The 21840-nt window shown below is 46.3% G+C and overlaps 1 protein-coding gene across 4 annotated transcripts in view; it reads left to right on the top strand.

Moving 5' to 3' along the window:
• Positions 1–5715: 5715 nt before the first annotated feature.
• Positions 5716–21840, top strand: part of LRRC8A (leucine rich repeat containing 8 VRAC subunit A) — a 30859-nt gene continuing 14734 nt past the window's right edge. The window contains exons 1-2 of one of the 4 annotated variants that reach the window (XM_088147138.1): positions 5716–5848; positions 9270–9434. The gene's annotated coding sequence lies outside the window, so the exon portion shown is untranslated. Of the gene's footprint in view, positions 5940–6194; positions 6473–7279; positions 8027–9269; positions 9435–21840 lie in introns of those variants that run through there. The other 3 variants (XM_088147137.1, XM_088147139.1, XM_088147140.1) reach the window with 3 other exon arrangements.

The following is a 21840-nucleotide window of genomic DNA, read 5'->3' as shown; positions in this document are numbered from 1 at the left end:
CTCTCCTTCCCCTTCCCCTTCCCCTTCTCTTTCTCCACCTCCACCACTCCTTCTCCTTCTCCTTCTCCTTCTCCTTCTCCTTCTCCTTCTCCTTCTCCTTCTCCTTCTCCTTCTCCTTCCCCTTCCCCTTCCCCTTCCCCTTCCTTCCCCTTCCCCTTCCCCTTCCCCTTTCCCTTTCCCTTATCTTTCTCCTCCTCTCCTTCTCCCGTCTCCTTCCCCTTCTTTTTCTCTTCCTCCTCCTCTCTCTCCTCTTCCCTCTCTTCCTCCCTCTCCTTCTTCTCAGTCTAATGTACAGACCACCCCATCCAAGGATGAATTAGGTCCAATCCTACTTCGCTTCTGAGCCAAACATAGCCTGCCAGCCGCTGCTACCTCTGCAGGAATTTAAAATTATAATAATACCTCACTAAAAATCAGCATAAAAATACATGAGAGATTGGGAATTACTCCCCTCTACAAAAACGCACCTGCTATGATTGTTCAAAATATCTTCTACTTACAACGGGAGTTGCTTTCAAACTTTGCAAGATTTAGAGAACGATCTTCTCTCTCATGGATGGCTGAATTAAATCAGAGTCTCCCTTTCCTCTTAGGTGTGCTGAGTGACTCAGAAGGGTGGAAAAAGACACAAACAGTGGTATTTATTTCAAAATCAGTGTATTTAGGATTGCAACACATGTGAACTCCCTGAGCGCTGCAGGCTTCCTTGCAAATATGCGTTCTAAAACCTGGAGTTAGCAAAATCCTGGGCCACCTCGAGCTTCTGTTTCTGCTCTGATGAAATTACAAGGAATGCCTTTCAATTCTCCTTTATTAATATTTTAGCTTTTTTTCCCGCCGGGTCAACGTTGGGCAATGCAAACGATGCCGCTGAGTGAATCACCCACGAAATCCACTTTTCGCCGGAATCTGATTCAAACCTAACTTGGAAATTAGGTTGCTATTTAGGGGCCAATAAAACAAACATCTCCCTAAATTAAAGTTGCGGTATTGTGTGCGCTGAGCTATTAGCGTGTCCTTTTCTATTTCTAGAAAACAATTTTGAAACAGTGGCTTTATGGACTGTTTATTGCTTTTTAAAAGAAGACTAAATGGGTGGAACTGAAGTGAACAAAGAACTTCGACCTGGATAATTTATTCCTTGTATCATCCATAATATATTGGAGAATAATCCATCATGTGCATGGAAAGAGGTATATAAAACAGGAATAATGCAACAGCAGAGATCAGTTTACACAGCCGATTGGGTGAAGTCTGTGTGTAACCCTGACCCACATACCATGGTTTGAAAAACCACAGTGGTTGGGTTTATACATTCCAGGGTTTGTTTAATCATTAAAAAATTAGAATTGACGAGGGCTGCATTAAAATGCTTCAGTTATTTTGTATTCGTCTGGAAAAAACCCAGTCGTTCAGAAGAACAGGCTGATATGTATAATTATTACTGTATAAACTCCAGAATGCAATCTTACACTTGTGTAAAACACACCAAGTCTAGTTTTAACAGGGCACAGACACTTTTTCCAACCAGCCTGGTGCTCACACTTACTCCTGACTGGACCTGCAGAGGAAATGTGTAGGCAACTTACGTTTGGGTTGATTTCAGCAATGTCTAAGGGGGCTCCTACCCATTTTAGCTTTGGGGCCACCAACATTGGAATGTGGCCCCTGAATCCTTTCCTAGAATTGGGGTGTAAAAGACTCTCTTTCCGTGGTTACAGAATGAAGTAAACTTAAGGAAACCTTTGAACTAAAACCTTGATTTAACAGACAATGGTGGGGGGGGGGGTGTTGGGAAAGCTGAATGTCTTTAAATTTGAATTTACATACAGTACTTGGTGTAACTGACATAATTTGCATCAATTTCATCACTTGCTTAGGGAAATTGACACTACTGATGTCAATTACGTGCCTTTGTGGAGAAGGCTCAGAAAAAATGACAATTTTATCTCTTATTTTTGGAGAGAATCAAAACTCATACATTGTCTGTCCCATCAAAAGTTTGCTAAATGAGTGTCCATTCAACTGATTTTACTGGCCTGTGTATTAAGTTTTGGGCTGGATCTATATAAATATATAGGAGGGAAAGATGAAGAAAACGTGTTGTATGTATTGTAAGATGAACAAATATTACCAATTCTGACATTTTCGCAGGACTTGGTTTATCAAATGGCTGTGTTTTATTTTCAAAACGGTATTGTTCCAGTGTGCCGAAACAAAAATACAAATTAATCAATTCTGTAAAATTAGGTTCAGTTTTGCAGCTGAAGCTGGAGATTTGTAATGTAGCTTGAGAAGGAAATATAAAAATATGCCTTTTGGGGAACCTGTACATGGAACATCTCAAAATCCCACAGCAAGGATTCATGATATAAAGAAGTACCGTTAAAGCATAGGATTTATGTCCCAAATCAAATGTTTAAATCAATGTTTTTCAAACTTGGCAACTTTAAGATGTGTGGACTTCAGCTCCCAGAATTCCCCAGCCAGCATGCTGGCTGGGGAATTCTGGGAGCTGAAGTCCACACATCTTAAAGTTGCCAAGTTTGAAAGACAATGGTTCAAATCCTCCAAGAACAAATAAGTTATTGGTCTAATTTATACAAGGTCGCGACAAAGCAATTAATGCAGAATTTTTACGGCAAGGAACTTTATCACTTCATTCCAGGAAACTGGTAGGCAAAATTTCCAGACAGTAAAATATTAATAGACCTGCAGAGACACTGATCCACTGCATTTAAAAAAAATAAAATAAAAAGGCATATATCTTATCCCAAAGCAATTGCTACAAAGTGCTGGTGATTAAAAATAATCTTTTCAATGCGTTTCTTCCTGAATGAAGTCAGTTTCGAAGATTTGTTAAGATTCAGCACGGCCTTGCTTTTTGGAGATTTGCACAGCATGCAGATGTTGAAAATATTGAACGAAGAACTGAAATGTTCATTCAGGAGAAGTTCTAGTTCTGTGGTTGCTAAGAGTCAACACTGGCTTGATGGTACTGTACATAATCGATCGATTGATGATCGATCGAAACACATCTCTCATTCAGAATAAAGAGAATTGGGGCTTTTGACTCAGAATTTAACCATCAAAAACACGTGGATGAGTCTGAGCTTGTCTTGAGGAAGACCTTTTCACGGTCCAGGACAGAAGTAAATAATCTGGAAAATGAGAATATCTTATGTACTCTTGAATAAAGATTTATTTGGAGCTGTTTTCCCACGGAGAACCCCAAGAAAGCAAAAACAGTTCATCGTTTGGGACCTTCTCAACGGTAAACCAGGTTTTACCCATCTACCTTGGCTTCGTGTTGAGGAAGTAAGTCTTCATCGGTTTGGGTATCAGCTCTCCGCATTGCAAAACCCGGTTACTAAACAGAGTCACCGTTAGTAGGAGTTTCTCGCCCTGCGAAAATATGTGTTACTCATCGCGCTCAGCCAGGCTTCCTGGGAATTTCACTCTGGTTTAAAATACAGCAAACGCAACCAAGATTAGAAGTCCGCAGAAATGTTGGCAGCTAGCTGCAACGGGAGAGCACGTGGAATACCTGGGTGTTAAAAACAGGCTCTGGGAGAAGGGAGAAACGGAGGTGTGAGGAGCGGACAAAATTTAGATATCAAATGTGCATAATTCACTTTGTCAACCAGGTCTGTCCAAACGCAAAAGCGATTTGTGAGGGCTTCTGGGGTTTTTTTTTATTTCTCCATCTTGCCTGCAACACTGGGATCTCCTTGAGGTCTCCCATCCAAATATTAATCAGGCCTGACGCCGCTTAGCCTTTTTCGAAATTGCCACTGGCTGTGGCCAAATAAAATTTTGAGTCCTGGTGCCACCGTGGAGACTTCTCTGTTGTTTTCTTGGCAATTTCACCCGGGATTATTTTTCTTAGCTTCCTTGTCTAGTCTTGAGATGAGATTTCCTAATGGCCTCCCGTCCAAATCCTCACTGGGCGCTCCTTTTAAAAAGGACTGTGCCCTATAAAAACATAGTTATTAATGGACTAAGCCAGGTCTATAGTAATTAATATTTTATGGATCCCTCTTTTTCCTCCTGGATTAGCTCACTTGAATCACTGTAATGTACTAATTCATTTTCTCACTGCATGATCACTGCATATTTACATTATTATATAACTGTGCATTATTATTTTTGTATTTATTATACTGCGGTTGTCACATGTCACCAAAGCATATCACTTAGTTAATAAGATAGTAAAAAGGACACTGTCTTGTTGAAATATGTACGTATCTCTATGGACTAGATTTAATAAACTGTTAAAGGACCGCGTTCCCAATTAATTAATATTAAATGGATCCATTTTTTTCTTCCGTTGTAGTTCTTTCGAATCACTAATTTTTTGGTATAATCACCGTATATTTACCACATCATTATACTGATATGCCTTTTTATTAGTTGTGTGTATTTATGTTTTAGTCGCTATGTTGCACCCAACTAAAAAAGCAGCAAATGAAAAGGAAGGGAAAAATCCATTTTAATTCATTTTAATCCCTATTATGTGTTATTTACTTGGTATAATCACCGTATATTCACCACATCATTATTTCGATATGCTTTTTTATTAGTTGGGCATATTGTTTTAGTTGCTACATTGCACCGAACTAAAAAAAGCAGCAAATGAAAAGGAAGGGGAAAATCCATTTTAATCCCTATTATGGATTATTTACTTGGTATAATCACTGTATATCATTAAACTAATATGCATGTTATTATTCCTGCTCACTATACTTTAGTCATTACATTACACTTTACTGAAAAATAAATAAAAAGGGAAAAATACATTTAAATCCCTATTACTGTATGTATGAATTTATATAATCACTGTATATTCTCTCTGTCATTACAATAATGGGCATTTTTATTCTTTCTGCTCACCACATTGCATTTTACTAAACAATAAACAAAAGCAAGGGGAAAATCCATTTTGATTCATTTTAATCCCAATTATGTATTATTAACTTGGCATAATGCATATCCTTAGCATTAATTGTTCAAAGAATAGGCTTTTTTATTATTTCTGCTCATGATAGTTTAGGGGTGACCTTGCCCCCCAAACTAAAAAATAAACCCACCTTAATCCATTTGAATCCCTATTATGCATTACATTCTTTGAATAATCATGGTTAGCATATCCGTATAATAAGATGTTTATTATTTATGTTAATTAGTCTTTAGTCACTACATTGCACTGAAATAATAAAATGAAGGGAAAGGAGGGGGAAAATCCATTTGAATTAATTTAAACCCCTATGTGCATAGGGGTTAAATCCTGGCATAGTCCCTGTCAGTCATTAGAGCAGTGTTTCTCAACCTTGGCAGCTGGAAGATGGGTGGACTTCAACTCCCAGAATTCCCCAGCCAGCCTGGCTGGCTGGGGAATTCTGGGAGTTGAAGTCCTCCCATCTTCCAGCTGCCAAGGTTGAAGCACTGCATTAGATGATTGTATTAATATGCATCAGCTGGGCTGATTGCATTTTGCCCCCTCTGCAGAAAGACCCCCCCCCCGGATTCTATTAAGGATTTCGCACTCTCAGCTCCAGCAGGGGACCGGCGCCCTCACCCAACATGGCCGCGACGCGAGCCTCACCCCGCCCCAAAGATGGCGGCCGCCGCCATCCCTGCCCCGCCCCCGCCCTGCCTCGCGCGCCCTTTTCCAACAGGGCCGCGCCCGCCTCGCCGCCCGGCGGCTGCGCAGCGCCGAAACCCCGCCCAGAGCCGCCAAGATGGCGCCGTCTAGCGGCGGCCGCGCGCGATCTTCGTCGGCCGCCGCCGCCGCCGCTGCCGCCGCTGCCACCGCCGCCGCGGGGGATGCCCGGGCCGGCTGGGTGAGGTCAGTTCCGGGGTGGGGCGGCGCGGAGTGGTGCAAGGAGGGACGGAGGGGCGGACAAAAGCCGGGGCTCCGCCGCTGGAGGCGCCACCAGGTGGGTGCGGGGGGAAGGGCAGTGGGGAGGGGGCGAGGAGCCCCCCCAGACAGGACCAGCAGCAACCCCGGTGGGGGAGGGTCAGATGTGGAAACCTGGAGGACTAGGAACTTGGCTCAGTGGCTCAGTGAGATATGGGGCTGGGGGCGAGGGGGGAGGGAGGGGAGGGGAGTTCCGCACGCGCAGACCCGCCTCTTTGCCCCCTCAGGCTCCGGAGAGGGAGGGGTGCGGGCGGGGAGGCTCCGGACCCCTGAAGACTAGTAACTTCGCCTCTTCGGCGCCGGGGGGAGGCGTCTTCCCCCCCCGCCGCCCAGACGCGTGGCTTCGCGTGGACCTGCCGGGCGGCTGGGCGTGCAGGGGCCAGCCGGGACTGAGCGCAGCCCCGCGGCAGAGGGAGACCTCAAGAGGACTAGCGACCTGGCCGGTTTGATGCCGGGCGAGGAGGCCGGCCGAAGGACGGAGCTGTCCCCGCTGCTTCGGGGCCGGCACAGAGCGGCTCTGGGGGCCAGGCGGGGAGGGGGCCCGCCGGGAAGGTGAGCCGGGAAGGCGGGCGCGGGGGGCGCTGGAGGGGGGGCTTTCAGCCCCCTTGGCCCAGCTGGCCGCGGCCCCGAGGTGGGCGGGGGTGGGGTGGGGTGGGGTGGGGTGGGGGGGCTGCGCTCTTCTGGGCAGCGGAGTCGGGGCTGCTGGCAAAGCGGGGCTGGGAAGAGCCTCCCCCCCCGGCCTTGCGTGCCAGAGCGCTGCCCTTCGGGGTGCCTCAGACGGGGGGGGGTTCAAGGCAGGCCCAGAAAGAAAAATGCCCCAGAGGGTCAGTTCGGGGACGGGGGTTGGGAAGGGAAATCCCAAAGCGAGCAGGGGGGCCTTGGCTGCTTCGCATGGGGGGGGGGTCTTTCCGAGGCGGTGGCGAGAAAGCTGGACAGGTGGGGCAGCCTCGGGTTGCCCGCCAGCCAAGGGGCCCCGTGCTCTGCTTTTGGACGTGGCAAGGAAGGTGTGGGCAGAGGCCTAAAAGTTTGCAGAGAGGATGCGCTTTTAGGGAGGAATTTGGGGGTGGAGGGGCAAAGAGCCCTGGGGCAGCTGAAGAGGGCGGGGGGGGGGGTTGCCTGGCAGGCAGGAGGATCAAGGACTGGGCATGTTACTAGTCCCTGCCGTGGGAGTAGAGGGGGGGTGAGGTGGCAAAAGAAGGCAGAGATGGAAAGAAAACTCAAAGATGGCTCAGCTAAAAGCTGGGGGGGGGGCAAGTTGGGTCCAGGCCTGGAAGCATGGGGGGGGGTAACTGAGACTCCTGGATGGGTGAAACTGGGTGGAGCAGGAGAGATGGAACGTCTGAAGGAAACCGGGGCTGGCCGGCTGGGGCAGAAATGTGGGCGTGGGAAGGTTTTAAGGCAAGGGGGGAAAGAACCAGACAACTGGGTGACTAACTGGGAATTTTGTGGCCAAAGCCTAACCCGTAATTGTTTTTATTTCAAAGTCTTGGTTTCAGGAGACGCCCTAGACTTGTGGCTCTGTTGTGCTGGTGCCCTTGCTCGATTCTAGCCTGGAACTGTGTGTGCACGCGTGCGCGCGTGTGCCAGTGTGCGTGTATCCCTTCCGATGGTTCATCTGGGGTGATGCTCTCCCTGGAGTTGAGGGGGGAGGAAAAGGAACATAGCTGAGCGTTGTCATTCCAGGAACAATGCCAAGATGTCCATGAGACAAGGATGGAGGAAAAACAGGGTTTCTCCTGGTGCAGAAGGACGAGACAGGAGATTCAGGGAACTTTAAAAACATCTTGCTCCTGTTTTGCATCTGGGTGTGTTCCTTTGTTTGGCAGCTGGAGAAGGGGCAGCTGTTTAAGGTGTTGGGAGAGAGGAATTGAATGGCAAAAGGATGTTTTTGATCATGTTGTTTAGGAGTGAGAAGCTGGGTGCGTTATTTTGCAGAATTGCACAGAGACGGTTTTGATCGGAGACCACGTTTGTCTCGCGGGGCGAAAAAATCAGTCTGCCAGCCCCTTTTCCAACTAACCGACTTTAATAAAAGGCAGACGCTTTCGTGAGCTGCAGATCACTTCATCAGATGCATCAGAAACCTCCTGCCTTTTAATAAAATTGGTGAGTCAGAAAAAATGCTACCAGTTTCCTTCTGGTTGATGGAGATGGTGTGTGGAGAAGATATGTGTTCCTGACCTGTTGGATTCCCATTCCCAGAATTCACAGTCCAGCACAATAAGAGGGTTGATGTATTTATTATGTGTTTAATGGTATTTGCCTCTTTCCATGCCAAAATATCTCCAAGCATTGTAAAAACAGAAATAAATGACAGAAAAAAAGAACATTCAGTAAAACATATTCATTAAAATAGGGGGGCAAGAAAAGAAAAGGAAAAAAACAGTTTGTTCCAGTATTTCATTTATTTCACCAGATAAAATTGGCTCAGAAGAGAACCCAAGGGTAGAATATGGGTTTGATTATTGGAGTTGGTGGCTGGGATATGTTTTTGTAGCCTCTGGTTTGGATGACTTTCAGATCAAATCAAAGCCTTTATTACAGCCTTTTGGCCAGAGAACATTACCATAAAAATACACAAACTTATAATTATTAATAAAACTGAAAAATAGGCATAAAATACAATAAAGTTACATAAAATAAATTAGTAAAGGAACAATAATACAATGTGAGGGTGATCTGGCTGCGACATGGTGATCGCTGAGGCTGATTCGATTTTCCAAATTGTGGAAGAAAAATCCATTAGAAGCTCATGATTTTGTGATGGCTGCCTCTGGAACTCCATGTTCAGAACCAGTATACCTGAATGCCTCTTGGTCCAAGGGCAGAAAAGGGGGGTTGCCTTTATGCTGCACAAGGACCCCGAAAAGAAGCCATTTTTTAGAGCGGGTCAAGCTCAGAATGCAAGGCTGTTCATCATATCACCTGTTGATAGGGCTGTCCAGACTTTTCTGCAACGAATGACAGTGCGCCGGGCTAAGCCGTAATGTGCTTTTCTTCACTTTTGTCTCTGCCTGTGTGCAGATCCAACCATCATGTTTTGCAAACCCGGCTTTATGGCTTAGCAGGTGGAATGAACTGAGCCAAAGATGGCTTATTGAAAAAAAGAAGGTGAATCATGGTTAGTGGAACATGCAGGCCTTTTATAACCCCTGGACTGATCCCCCTGGGGTCTTCGTCAGGGCTACCCTGGGTTGTTCAGAGCCTAATCGGGGGACCCTGTCTCCAAAACACACCATGACAAATCATTAGGAGATCAGATCTACCCTGCTGTTGGGTTTTTATACTTCTGCTGAGCATGGGTTTTGAAAACGCACACCCTCCAAACTCCGCCACGTCTCTCTTTCAGGAAAGCTGCTTCCATGGCGTTTGGGGAATGCCTCCCGGCTCAGGATCCATCCCCGGCCAGCAACCTTGAACTCCAGCACAGATCGCTGAAGTGCAGATAGCGAAGCGGAGAGAAGGCCAGCGTCGTTTTCGAGAGGGGCTGGTGGCCCCGGGAATGACCGCTTCGGTACGTCATCCTTCTTTCTCTGAAACCAGAAAGCTGCGAGCGAGCCGTTCGCTGGGAGAAGAGGGTGCCTCCCCGGTGATGTGAGATGGGTGGGGTGGGCCGTGTGTCCTTCAGTTTGATGGTGGAGCCTTGGGTGGGGTTTCCCCTTCTTACAAAAGGCCTGTCTTTCCTTTCCTATCCAAGACGGTGGTTTTCTAGCTTTCTGGAAATGCTGATGGCTACTTTGGCCCGGTTTTGTTCATCCTGGTTTGTTGAGCAAGCCACAGTTGGCCTCCTCGGCCCTCATCTTACTAAGCCATGAACCATAGTTTGCAAGCCACCGTGGCAAGGTTCACATGTTGCAGCAAGCCCCAGATGAACAACCTGGTCTGTGATTCTGTCACCTACTAAGCCAGTGTTTCTCAACCTTGGCAACTTGAAGATACGTGGACTTCAACTCCCAGGATTCCCCAGCCAGCATGGCTGGCTGGGGAATCCTGGGAGTTGAAGTCCACGTATCTTCAAGTTGCCAAGGTTGAGAAACACTGCACTAAGCAAATAGTGTGGCTTTGGGCTGAATGCAGTGCACAGATCCTACAGATGTGGTTTGTTGAATCCAACACAATTCAGCAGATGGTGGCCCATCAACCTCTGTAGCCTCTGTAGCTTTGGATCACCACCTTCTGGCCTCTGGCTCTCTGGTAGCTGGTGATATCTGAAATTCCCAAGCAGGTTTCCTGTCCCCAAGTTGCAGAATTTTTCCTTCACCCTCTTCTGTCCACCTAAGACAATCCTTGGGATGACCCTATGTGTGTTTGAGAGCAGAGGGGCCCTACGTCCATTAAAACATTGACTTTAATGAACCAATTACACTTTCTGGAATAACCCCCCCGGTGCAATACTCTGTGGTGCTGTTCTGAAAGCAGCAGGATTAGGGCTTAAGCCTGGTCTTCCCCAACCGGTTGTGCTCCAGATGTCATTCATGACAAGTCCACTTTTCCCAGAGACCTCGCTGGGTCCAATCCGAGGATGTGACGGCGGGAAAACTTGCTCTGTTTTGTGTGACTGTGCCATAAAGGAGGAGAGGAGCAACACCAAGAATATTTTTTTACCCTTTGTAAAGAATTATGTGAGTCATAAATTATTACCACTTAGCTCTATGAGAAGCTGTGTCTGCGCCAAGGAGCCATATTAGACATCTCGGTGCTGTCGGAAGGTGCGGGAAAATTAAACGCTGCATTTAGCTTTGCTTGGAGCAAAAAAATCTCAGCTTCTCTTCTTAATTACTGACTACTATTAACACCTAGCAGAGGTAAAACATTGCAAGGGGGAAGTGGCTTGTGTTCTTCTCGTACATCTCTACGTGTGTGCGTTGGGCTCCGCGAAAACATCCCTTCGAGGAAGATGGAATCACAGCACGGGAGGAGAAATACTCCATTTCAAAACAAATGTATTTGATACTGCATCTATAACAAACGAGCAAAATTCCCTAGGGGTAATGGGAGGGTGTAGTTCTCAAAAAAACCTTTTCCCCCAGGTTGCCATCTGCCAAGTCTCGTAAAGGGGGACATTTGAATCGTGGCATTTTTGGAGGATCTTGATGTTCTTGGCAAAGGTTAGCCCAAGGACTTGGGATGGCTTGAGAGATGGTGAAGGTGTTATAGGCGTTCTCTGATCATCTGGCTAGTTGTTTTAACCTCTGGGCCAGTGTTTCTCAACCTTGGCACCTTTTAGATGGGAGGACATCAACTCTCCAAACTCCCCAACTTTCAGATGGGTGGACATCAACTCCTAGAACTCCCCAATGGGAGGATATCAATTCCCAGATTTCCCCAACTTTCAGATGGGAGGACATCAACTCTCAGAATCCCCCATCCATCTAAAGTTGCCAGTGTTGGAAAACACTGCTCTGGACTGTCTTCAAGGGCTGGACCAAAGGCAACATGAGGTGGCGGTCGAAATACTTGCATGACTGGTTTGTGTTGGTGGCCTGGGCTAGTGACATTCCTACTTTTGAGACTCCTGTGTTAACTTGCCCTCTGTGGAAACTTGCATCGCTGAGGATGTCGTTTTGGGATCCTCGGGGATACCAGCCAGGTCTTGATTTTGACAACTCCCTCCCCTTTTGACCAGGGAACCTGATCTGGAATGGGGGCCCACAAAAGGCATCTCTGTTGTTGGCCATGTGTTGGCTTCCCAATAGCTTAAAAATTCTTCTTTTGTATTTAAAAAAATTTTTTTTTGCCAAAGACCGTCGAGGGTGAAGGATACGTTAAAAGAACGCTGTAAATGATCCACCGCCTTAAACTCTAAAACCCAAATTTCGGATGTGGCACAATTCCACGCGTCCGGTTGTACTCTTAAGAATGGTTTTCACGTAGAACTAAATTCTACAGCAGATTTGCCTTTTCAGTTATTCTAGGCCTCCCAAATATAGCTAGCCAGTCTTCCGAGGAGAGGTTTAAAGATTGTTCTCAGTAAAAAGCATATAGAATTCTTGCAGCCTTTAATATAGACCAGTGTTTCTGAACCTCAGCAACTTTAAGAGGTGTGGACTTCAACTCCCAGAATTCCCCAGCCAGCCATGCTGGCTGGGGAATTCTGGGAGTTGAAATCCACACCTCTTAAAGTTGCTGAGGTTCAGAAACACTGGTATAGACACTGCTAATTCAATATCTTTTGAAGGAACGTATCGTTGGTTTCCAAAAATCTTTTGACAGATGGGTGGAAATTGGGGAAGGACGGGGGAAAAAGGGGGAGATCGATGCTGAGGACTTTCCCGTGGTTTAGGTTGCTCCTCAACCCTGTGCAGAGGGCATTAAAAAAGTGAAAAAGGCCGTCCCTTGCGGTCTGGGAAAAAGTCCCGTCCTGAATGTCACAATCGCTGGATTTTAGAACGTGCGGCGCTTCTGCATTCCAGAACGCGCGTCTGAGAAAATCGGAGAATAGGTGAGCGAAAGCCTCCGGGCCTGGAAACGCTTTCCCTGTTTCTTCCCTCCTGCCTCCTGCACCATCCTTGCCGGCGCTCCGATCCGTGGGGCGGGTGGGGAGCCCCTCAGAGAGCTTCCCTTCCTTCATGGCTGCCTTTGCCTTCCCGCCGCAGCCCCCCCCCCCCCAAATGGGAGTTTTTGCTGCCCCGACAAAAATCTTGCAGCCTGAACATAGGGAGGCTGGCTTCTAGAGAAACGGAGGCTTTTAAATTGGTTGGCTTTTGTTGATCCAATTAATGGAACAGGAGAAGCAGCGTACAGTACAGGCAAAAAGAGGATTAACGGCGTAATGGAACCGCAAATTAATGATCTTCATAAGGGGGAAAGGGATGGAAATTAGCCACAGTTGGGGTCACGTGGCCACTGAGTCTCAGTTCAGTTTCTTTCTTCCCGGTCCTTCCAGAACAGCCCGGGGGTGGAAAATAATTTCTGGGTGCAGAATTTTTGCTTAAACCAAGTTATCGGATCCTTGCCCATCGTGGCCTCTCTCTGGCCTGCTGAACGTTGTCTTTGCCGAAATAAATCACGCCAGATTCCTCCTGCCTCTCGGTGTCCCTCGTCTTCCTCTTATCAGCTGAACTGATAACCCCAGGAGAGAGTCGCCCTGCATCCCGCTCTTAAAAAAAGAAAAAAAGTCCTGGACTTGGGACGGATTTAATGCTGGGAAGCCGACTGACCTTCCTTGCCCCCCGCAGCCTGTCCTGAACCACCCCTGTCTCCTCTCCCAGCTGAACTGTAAAAATGCTGCCCTTGGAAAGGACGCATGGATCACGATGACTCGGCATGCTCCTTGTACATAAGGAGTGCGGCTGGCTTTTGTGACTGCGTCATTGCATTGGTGTGTCTTGGGCACAGCTGCCTGCTTAAGAGGCGAGCTCACGGTGCCCCTCCAGTCGAATTTCAGGAAGGAGGAGAGCAGGTTTGGAACAGGCTCCAGCTAAAAGCTCAGGTTGCGCTTGGCTGAAGCATGTTCCCTGTGCTTGATGTGTACAGATCTGTGGTCTTATGGTTAGCTCAAGGATGTATGACCAGACTGTAGCGCTGGGTGCAAACCTGGCTGTTGACTCGCGAAGGAAAGCAGCAGGAATCGCACGCCGTCGGCCCAGCCTTCTGCTGTCCGGGGCTGTTTTTATTATCCTGGCTGGGGATTCTGGGAGATGGAGTCCCGACGGATCGTTTGAGCATCAGAATCGGGAAGAGTGGGCTGGGTGGAACGTCATCTGTGCGTAGAGAAGGACCCAAGCTGAACCTCCATGGAAGTCCAAGGAGATGTTGTCTGAACTCTTTGAAAATCTCTGCCAGCCATTGGGTGGGCCCATGTGCCCTGCTCAACCAGGGTTTCCCAACCGTGGCCATTTCCATCAATGCGGACTTCAAATCCCAGAATTCCACTACCAGCACAGCCCTTGAAGAGAATTCTGGGAGTTGGAATCCACCCACCTGGAAGTTGTTGGGAAACCCTAAACTAAACCCTCGAGTGTTTTTCTGTAAACTTAATGGGCTGTGTGAACCCCGCCGTTCCAGTCAATAAACTGTAGTCCTTCTCAAGATGTGTCGACTTTAAAACCCGGAATTCTCAGCAGTGGCCATGCTGGCAGGGGAATTCTGGGACTCGAAGGCCAGACTCTCGAGGCAGTGGCCTCAAGCACGTAAGGTCCTGTGCTCTGCTGGTTTTTGGAGAGGCCGAAACCCTTCTGAAAAATCTCCCCCGTCTTTCTGTAGTTGGCTCTTACATCAGGCCGCCTCGGAGAATTTCACAGCTGTGCGCGGGCATGCCAGGGAAAAGGGAATTCAAGGGCGTGTTGGCACCAAGTTGGAAAGCTCCAAAAGGCAGCCTTAAGTTGCACTGAGATCTAATCTTACACTGCCGTGTTCTACGCACTTTCCGAAAAGTACACCCTGGTGAGTCCCTGCTGTGTAAACAGCTCTTTGTGCAACTAAGTGTAAATTCTTGGATCAAGTGAAAGGATTTAATGCTGCATGAGTGAGTCTACATCAGTGTTTCTCAACCCCGGCAACGTAAGCTGTCTGGACTTCAATTCCCAGAATTCCCTTGCCAGCACGGAAGGGGGTTGAAGCCCACCCAGCTTAAAGTTGCCGAGGCTGAGAAACACTGGTCTACGTAGTCTTCTCGAGAGGAAGTGTCTTTTTGAGGCAGCTTTCCAAAATCCCTTTCTACCTGCAGATGGAACCAAACTGATATTTACTGATTGATTTTTAATAAAAGGGGAAACAGAGTTGGCGTGTTGCGCTTCTGATAGATTTAACCTGTCTGTCTTAAAAGAAAGTTAAAAAGGCAATAGAGGAAGGTTGACCATATTAACACAGCCCCGTCAACATCATCGGTTGGGCCTCTTGGAGAATGGATTCCAAGGCAGCTGATCACAAAAAGCTTACCTGCCCAGGTTATTTCACCTGAATGGATACTGTTTTGCCTCCTCTTCCTCCTCCCCAAAAGGTTAATCTGTAATATTGTGACTTCTTAAATTAACCCCATTACCTGGGTTCTCTCTCTCTTTCACACTCACACATACACACACACACACACGCAGAGGTCAAGTGTGCCAAAACATAGAATGTTAGCTCAATTCCTTGAGGGACTCACCCAGCAAGTTGATGATTTTTGTCTTCAAACTTTGATCTCCTGTGACAAGAACCATGGTTTTGTCATCCTGTTCCAGTAGAATCTGAGTTGCCATCAGGGCTGTCGTTCTTGTCATAAAAGCCCCTGAGATGCTCTTAGATAGCTCTCTGTGCTGCTTGCGCTAAGCCATCATTTAACCATGATTTGCCAGGGTTCAGACAACCCCCTCTGTTCTAAATTGGTTGGTACAAACCACAGCAGCTCACCAAGCTACCACCCAACCAAATAAGCCACATTATTATGGGCTAGTATAATAGCCAGTGTGTGAGCGTATTCATCATCCATAGATGCCAATTTCTTCCACCATCTTCTGTAAGTTTAACGAGTTTCCATAGATCCTCGAGAACTTGTCTTATTTTAAACTCTTAATTGTTGAAGCTTGTTATTTTTACCCTGTTCTGCCTCTTTCTTTGGATGGTATATTTTGTTTGACCTCTGGTCTATGGCTGTAAAACAAGCAGAACTAAAATGGCCACTCTTTTAGGGACTTTCCAAACTGTCCACGTTCGTGGAAGAGTTGGAGAAGCACAGCACGTTTGACATGTTGCGTGTCTGTCGCTGGCAAGAAATTCAGCCTCTCAAAGCAGCACAATAGCTCTTGCCTTCAATCTGCAGATTTCTGGGCTGTGGGCCTCTGCAGAGGACTTCCTGCAAGCCACAGGGGAAGGATGTGATTGTGCTAGGACCTTGTTTGTAGGATTCTCTTGGCTGCTGTTGGAGAACAGGATGAAGGACCAGGAGGAACATGGGCTGAATTGGCTTCCCCAAAGCAAGAATGGTCCACATGAATGACATACGTGTCTTTACTGCTGATCTTCATCTCAGTTGTTAGAAAAGTGGGTCCACCTGGTGCCACTTCCCAGCTACCCCATTCTGGTCACAACAATGGCCTACAGATTTATCCGGTTGACTTCTAAGAAGTACCAAACTCTCTGGCCATGTTGTAGATCACACCGACGGGTGGTTAAATGAACTACAATTTGATAAGGGAACCCCATTGTTTGGATTCACACAACACTCTGAACCGTACGCCAATCCCACTGGTTGGTACCACCACCAGACAGCCCCACAAATAAGCCAACCAGGTTTGATTGGATCCACACCAGGCTCAGACGTAACATTCTTCATTTCGTTTAGCTTTGCGGGTTGAATGAACCCAGCTGTTGTGGTTTGCCAGCCATGGTTTATGGTTTACTGTGTTGGGCAAAGACAGTCAGTTGCAACTTAACAAACTGTAGTTAAACAATAGCTCAGTGCACTTTTTGAGAAATGCATATCCTTGGCCACTGGATGTACATTTCATAACAGAGTTGCTGTGAGGATGAAAACTCCACCCAAGTGATGTTCTCTCAAGAACACAACACAGACTCGAACGCAGCATTAGAACCTTTTAATTGATCCAAATATTTGGTTGCACAAAGAGCTGTTTACGTAGCAAGGACTCACCAGGGCATACTTTTCCGGAAAGTACATAGAAGCCAGCACCCTAAGATTAGATTTAAGTATAACTCCGGAGGCTTTCCAGCACATCCTTGAATTCCCTCTTTCTTCTAGAATGGCTGTGCACAATTCTGGAATTGTGACTCCTTCAGAACGGTGCTGAAAATATTGGGAATTGGTTTACTTCTTCGTTTGTTCCATCCAAATCTTCACGTTTTGCTTGTTCCCGAGAGAACTTTGCTCAAAAGGGAGCTCAGACGTTTGAGAACATTCTCCCATTTCTTCTTTTCAAAAAACAAGCCAACTCTTACTTGGAAAAAAAAAAAAAAGACTAAGAGGAACAGAATGGCCAGGCTGGACTTTTTGGGCCTGAGAACTGACTGTCTCTCTTGCTGGTGCCAGAACAAAAAAAAAAGCTGGATTTCAGCTTGATGCAGGCGTCCTTGAGAGAAACAGCCCACCCACCGCTTTAGCAAAGAGAGAGACTGCTGTTTATAAATCAGACAAGTGCTGGGCAAAAGTTTTGAACTTTTCAAAATCTGCTGCTGAGTGTCCTGGAGGTAAGATTTCCCAGCTAGGAAAGTGATTCAGCAAAGTTGAGGAAGAAAATTAGATGTACCACCGAACCAAAGTTTAGAAGGCTTTGCAGATAGATTTGCAAACTCTTACTTCTGAATAGACTTCTGTAGAGCTGTGCTATAATATAGATGCTGGCATAAAAGAAGAACCCCCATTCTGTAATTGTAGGCACTTAAAACTTCTGCAGCTGGGAAAATATGCTTGGGTACAAGTGGAACTGATGTGTGGTGAGAACCCAAATATTTTATATAACATGGCCCTTTATCCGAATAAAGCAGTTACAGTGGAGAACTGCATACAGGTAGTCCTCACTTAACAACCATTCATTTAGTGACTGTTCAAAGTTACAGTGGTGCTGAACAAAAGGACTTACAACCTGTCCTTATGCTTACAACCATTGCAGCACCCCCATGGTCACATGATCGCAGTCCAGGTGCTTGGCTACCAGCTCGCGCTTATGACAGTTGCAGCATCCCGTGGTCACATGATCGCCATTTGTGACCTTCCCAGCTGGTTTCTGGCAAGCAAAATCAATGGGGAACTGCATGATTCGCTTAACGGCCACGTGATTTGCTTAATGGCCATGGTGATTCGCTTAATGACCGCTGCAAAAAAGGTCATAAAATCGGGCACGACTCTCTTAACAACTGCCCCGCTTAACAATGAACTTTCTGGTCCCTATTGTGGTCAGTAAGCAAGGACTACCTGTATGTGGATCTGATTGGAGTAAATGGTAAGGATGATTCAGAAATATGATTTGTATTTCCTTTTAGTTCTGTCTCATATTCCACTTTGTTATATCTGGTCTTCTTATTCTGTATTTTGTATAGGGCCTTATGGCTAATCAATAAAGCATTAATGGAACTGATTTTCAGACTATCCAGACAATTAAGGGAGTACAAGCAAGCTTTTCAGGCCCATTTCAGCATTACAGACACATAACGCGAGAAACTTCTTTGTGACTCTCCTTTGACCTTGAAAATTAAAGACGCCGCTCTGAGGATTCTCCCGAGCTGCGTGAAATTGATTGTCCCAGAAAACGAAACTGGGTCATCAGGGGAACATGTTGTTTCCTGCAGTCGTACGCTGAAATAAATAAGGCTGACCCAGCCAAATCGGTCAGCTGGTTGAAACAGCTTTCTGTCCTCACTTCCCTTGTACTCTGAAGTACAACTTCTGAATTTTGAAAGCTGTGGTTTATTTAAGAGGGCGTGTGAAGGGTCACACGGTGTAGGAAGGAGGGCGTCTCTAGGGTCGTACAGTGTAGGAAATCTTGCAGTGGTGTGCTAAAAGACTCTGTGGATCTAGTCTTCGCTGAACATGTATTTTCTCGTTGTCACTGCGAGTGATTAGTGCCTGCGGGAAGAAAATCAAACCCTAAGCTAATGAATGATAGTCTTGGCAAATTGTGTTCGGTATTAATAGAGCAGATTAACACTGCTTGAATCTGTATGATCTTTTCCCCCTAAATCACAGCCTTATATACTGTTGCTCAAAGTGAGAATGCACTTTGTCGGAATTGGGCTTAATATGTTGTGGTTTCTAAGCCAGAGTTTATAGGGTTTTTTTGGTTACGTGTGAACCCCGCCAGTTTTGACATCTTCACACAATGCACTACAACATAACCTGTTTTGTTCAGCTTGGGCAGAGGGGGTTGTGTGAACCCAGATTGCAGATTGCAAACTCTGGTTTATGGCGTAGAGAGTTATGCAACGGCTCCGATTGTGACTTGTTCATTAAGTGGTGGTTAAACAAATCATAGCTGACTGTGATATCTTAAAGCATTGTGTGAACCAGGCCTCTGTTAATCAACCTGGATTGTGTATTGAATTATACAACGGGATGAAAATCAGGAGGAGTCTGTGGCATTTGTTCAGAGTAACACATTTTATTCAAGGGTGTAAGCTTTTGGGAGCTGTGACTCAGTTCATCAAATGCATGGAATGGCCAACCTGATGTAGATGAGAATGTTTAACTTTGAGTTAAAAAATACCCTGAAAGTGAGAGGGTGTCTCACATATGATGGCTGCATTTTCTACCACCTGATGGAGCTTTTCATCTTTAAAAAACCCACAGAATTATGCTCGTTTCAAGCAGCTACTAGCCTTGCTGTGAATAATAAAAAGTGGGGACCTTGCAGCTGACTCCACGTTCCTCACCCATCCTTCCCTCCTGTTAGCCCTACGAGGTAGTCCAAACAAGGAGCCCAACCAGGAGTATTTGCTCTGTCTTTATTGCCAGGTTACATTAACAGAATCTTGCAAGTCTGAAAGTATTTCTCCCCTCCTTTCCTTTTACTCTCTGGAAAAGTAGGGAGGGTCCCTTCTGAGATGCTTCCCACGCCCCTTTTCCTTCTGTGGGCTGAGACGCCTTTTCTACGTCTGTTCTCCAGCCTGCGGCTCTTCCTCCTGTCTCCCAAGGCCGTTCCCACCGACCATTACACCTCCATACTGCTTGTGCCCTGGACGCCCAAGGTTTCGAATCCCAGCCAGCATGGGAAACAACTTAGTGCCCCACCCATTACCTTGGGTACCTGCCCTCGATGTGAGTACCTGCTTGGTGTCTAACTAACCAAAGCTCTGCCAATTTCATGTGCCCACCGTTCCTTTGGCTACGGGAGAATGTGCCATGCTGGGCTCCAGTTAATACACCCAAGACAGACACAGATTCCTGCAGGAGTCAGAATACACACCAGTTCTGAAATGGCTTCTTTTCCTTTAGCTGGTGGTGAACACAACTGATAGTGAACCTTGCTCCACCCACCAGCTACCAAATTCACTCTTGTGGCCTGTGTTTCTCAGACACGCTTCATTCTTCCTAGTTTTCCTGTGTGGGAGGCCTCCTTCAGAGATGTTTCTCTTGAGTAACCATGGCTCCCAGCTTCCCTCCACTGTTGCTTAATTTCCTCTAATTTAGTTTTTGGGCACTGACCGACGTTGCCAAGGTCAGCCAAGCTGGCGGAAAAAACTCTGCCGTGTCCAATCGTGCCAGACCCCATCAAGTGGTTCCTCTCCCTTTTGACACACCTATTGCAGGTGCCGGATCAACTCAAGAGCCTTTACAGCAATGCAAAAACCAAAAAAAGCCGTTTTGAGAGTGGATTTTAGTTGCCTTGTAGTTTTAGCTGAGAAACACCCTCTAGCTGAGGCAAGACCTGCAATAAAGCAGGTGTGTAACCTGAACCCCCTGGGGCTGTGTAAGTCTCCAGAAAGTCTTGGGTGCGACTGCTGGAGAACCACAATAGCGGTATTCAAATTCTAATTTTTGATAACGATCAAAGGAGGGTATGCTGTGTTTTGAGTTCAGATTAGTTTAGTTCAGCTTTGGAAAGGGTCTGCTCGAATCCTTTAACCTGCAGAAAGTTTTGCATCTGGAATTAAAGGATCCACTGAAAAGTTGGGAGAACTGCTCCCATTGAGAAGAGCTGGGCAAAATTGGCCAAAGTCTAATTCTGCATCAGGTAGCCTCCTGTTTCCTTTGATATTCTGATCAGCTCTTCCTTTTCAACCTAATTTGTATGCAGCCTTTGAGAATGGCCTCTCCAAGTATCCAGCTGAGATAGACAGAAAACCAACCAGCTTGACCAGGAAAGACTTGAATCTAGATTTTTAATTGCGCCCACCCCACCAGCCAGCCCGGTTTCTTAAGCTGAAACTTTCTTTAACTCTCCTTCTGCGGTCTTCTGTGTAAGGCTCTGGAGTTTATTAGAGATGCTAAACCAGACAGGTGTTTTTTACTTGCTTTGCTGAAGACACACAAGTGCTGGCTCTTTGAAGTAGGCCAGGTCAAGAAGCAGAGACTCCAACAATGCTCCTTTATTGTTGTAGAGTATAATAACAAAATCTGGAAAACCTGTCTAGATTTTTGTCTGTCCTATCTGACACTAAATAAAACCAAGGCAGAGTTCTGCTGAGTTTCTTTCTCACACTTGCTTCAAACTCTGGGCCGGTGCAATCTTTGCTGCAATTCCCTCTTAACAGTTTGCTCCTCCATTCCCCAAAGTCAGCTCCACATTCAACAAAAACTCTGCATACAAAATGCAACCACCCAACTTAAATTTCCAAGGGGCAAGTCCGTTCCCTTTTGTTCACTTTTGGCCCCTCCATTCCTTTTTTTTTTAAATAGTAATTTTATTAAGAATTACAGTGGCAATGATAAAAACCAATACAAACTGAAACAAATAAAAGAATAGAGAAAAATCCTTTGAGAGCCTTCCAGAAGCATCTGTAGATGCTACACAATGATCTGTAGGTCACTGTGAGGAGCAAGATGCTGGACTAAAATAGGCCTTTGAGAGGCTCTTCCAGTTTGCAATCACCATCTCAAGTCATCCACTGGTTGGGCTAGCTCAGTGTTGTCCAAACTTGGCCACTTTAAGATGAGTGGACTTCAACTCCCAGAATTCCCCAGCCATGCTCATGAAGTCCACTCATCTTAAAGTGGCCAAGTTTGGACAACACTGGGCTAGCTAGAAGGGTTGAGAACACTGCAAGTTCTTCCAGGGAGTTGATCCATTCCAAAAATGGTCAGATTTGACCAGGATTGGACTAGGTGATCTCTGTGGCTCCTTCCTGTGATTCCATGCTAGTTTTTACATAGTTAAAGCTGGTCCCGTTCTCCAGTTGTCACGTTCATCAGGGTTTCCAGGTTTGCATAATTCCCACAGGCACCAATATGCTTCCAGATGCCTCCCTTGGTATCTGCCTCACCTCCATTTGATTTTTTTTTTCAGATTCTTTAATTAAACACAATTAAACCAAACAGGAAACCAGCC

This window comes from Python bivittatus, unplaced genomic scaffold, assembly GCF_059951505.1.
Source record: "Python bivittatus isolate LINGU-HERP-01145 unplaced genomic scaffold, Pbiv_v1 ctg000160_np1212, whole genome shotgun sequence".
NCBI classification, from domain to species: Eukaryota; Metazoa; Chordata; class Lepidosauria; order Squamata; family Pythonidae; genus Python; species Python bivittatus.
Note: the sequence above shows the minus strand (reverse complement) of the source record. Positions and strands in the feature narration are given on the sequence as shown.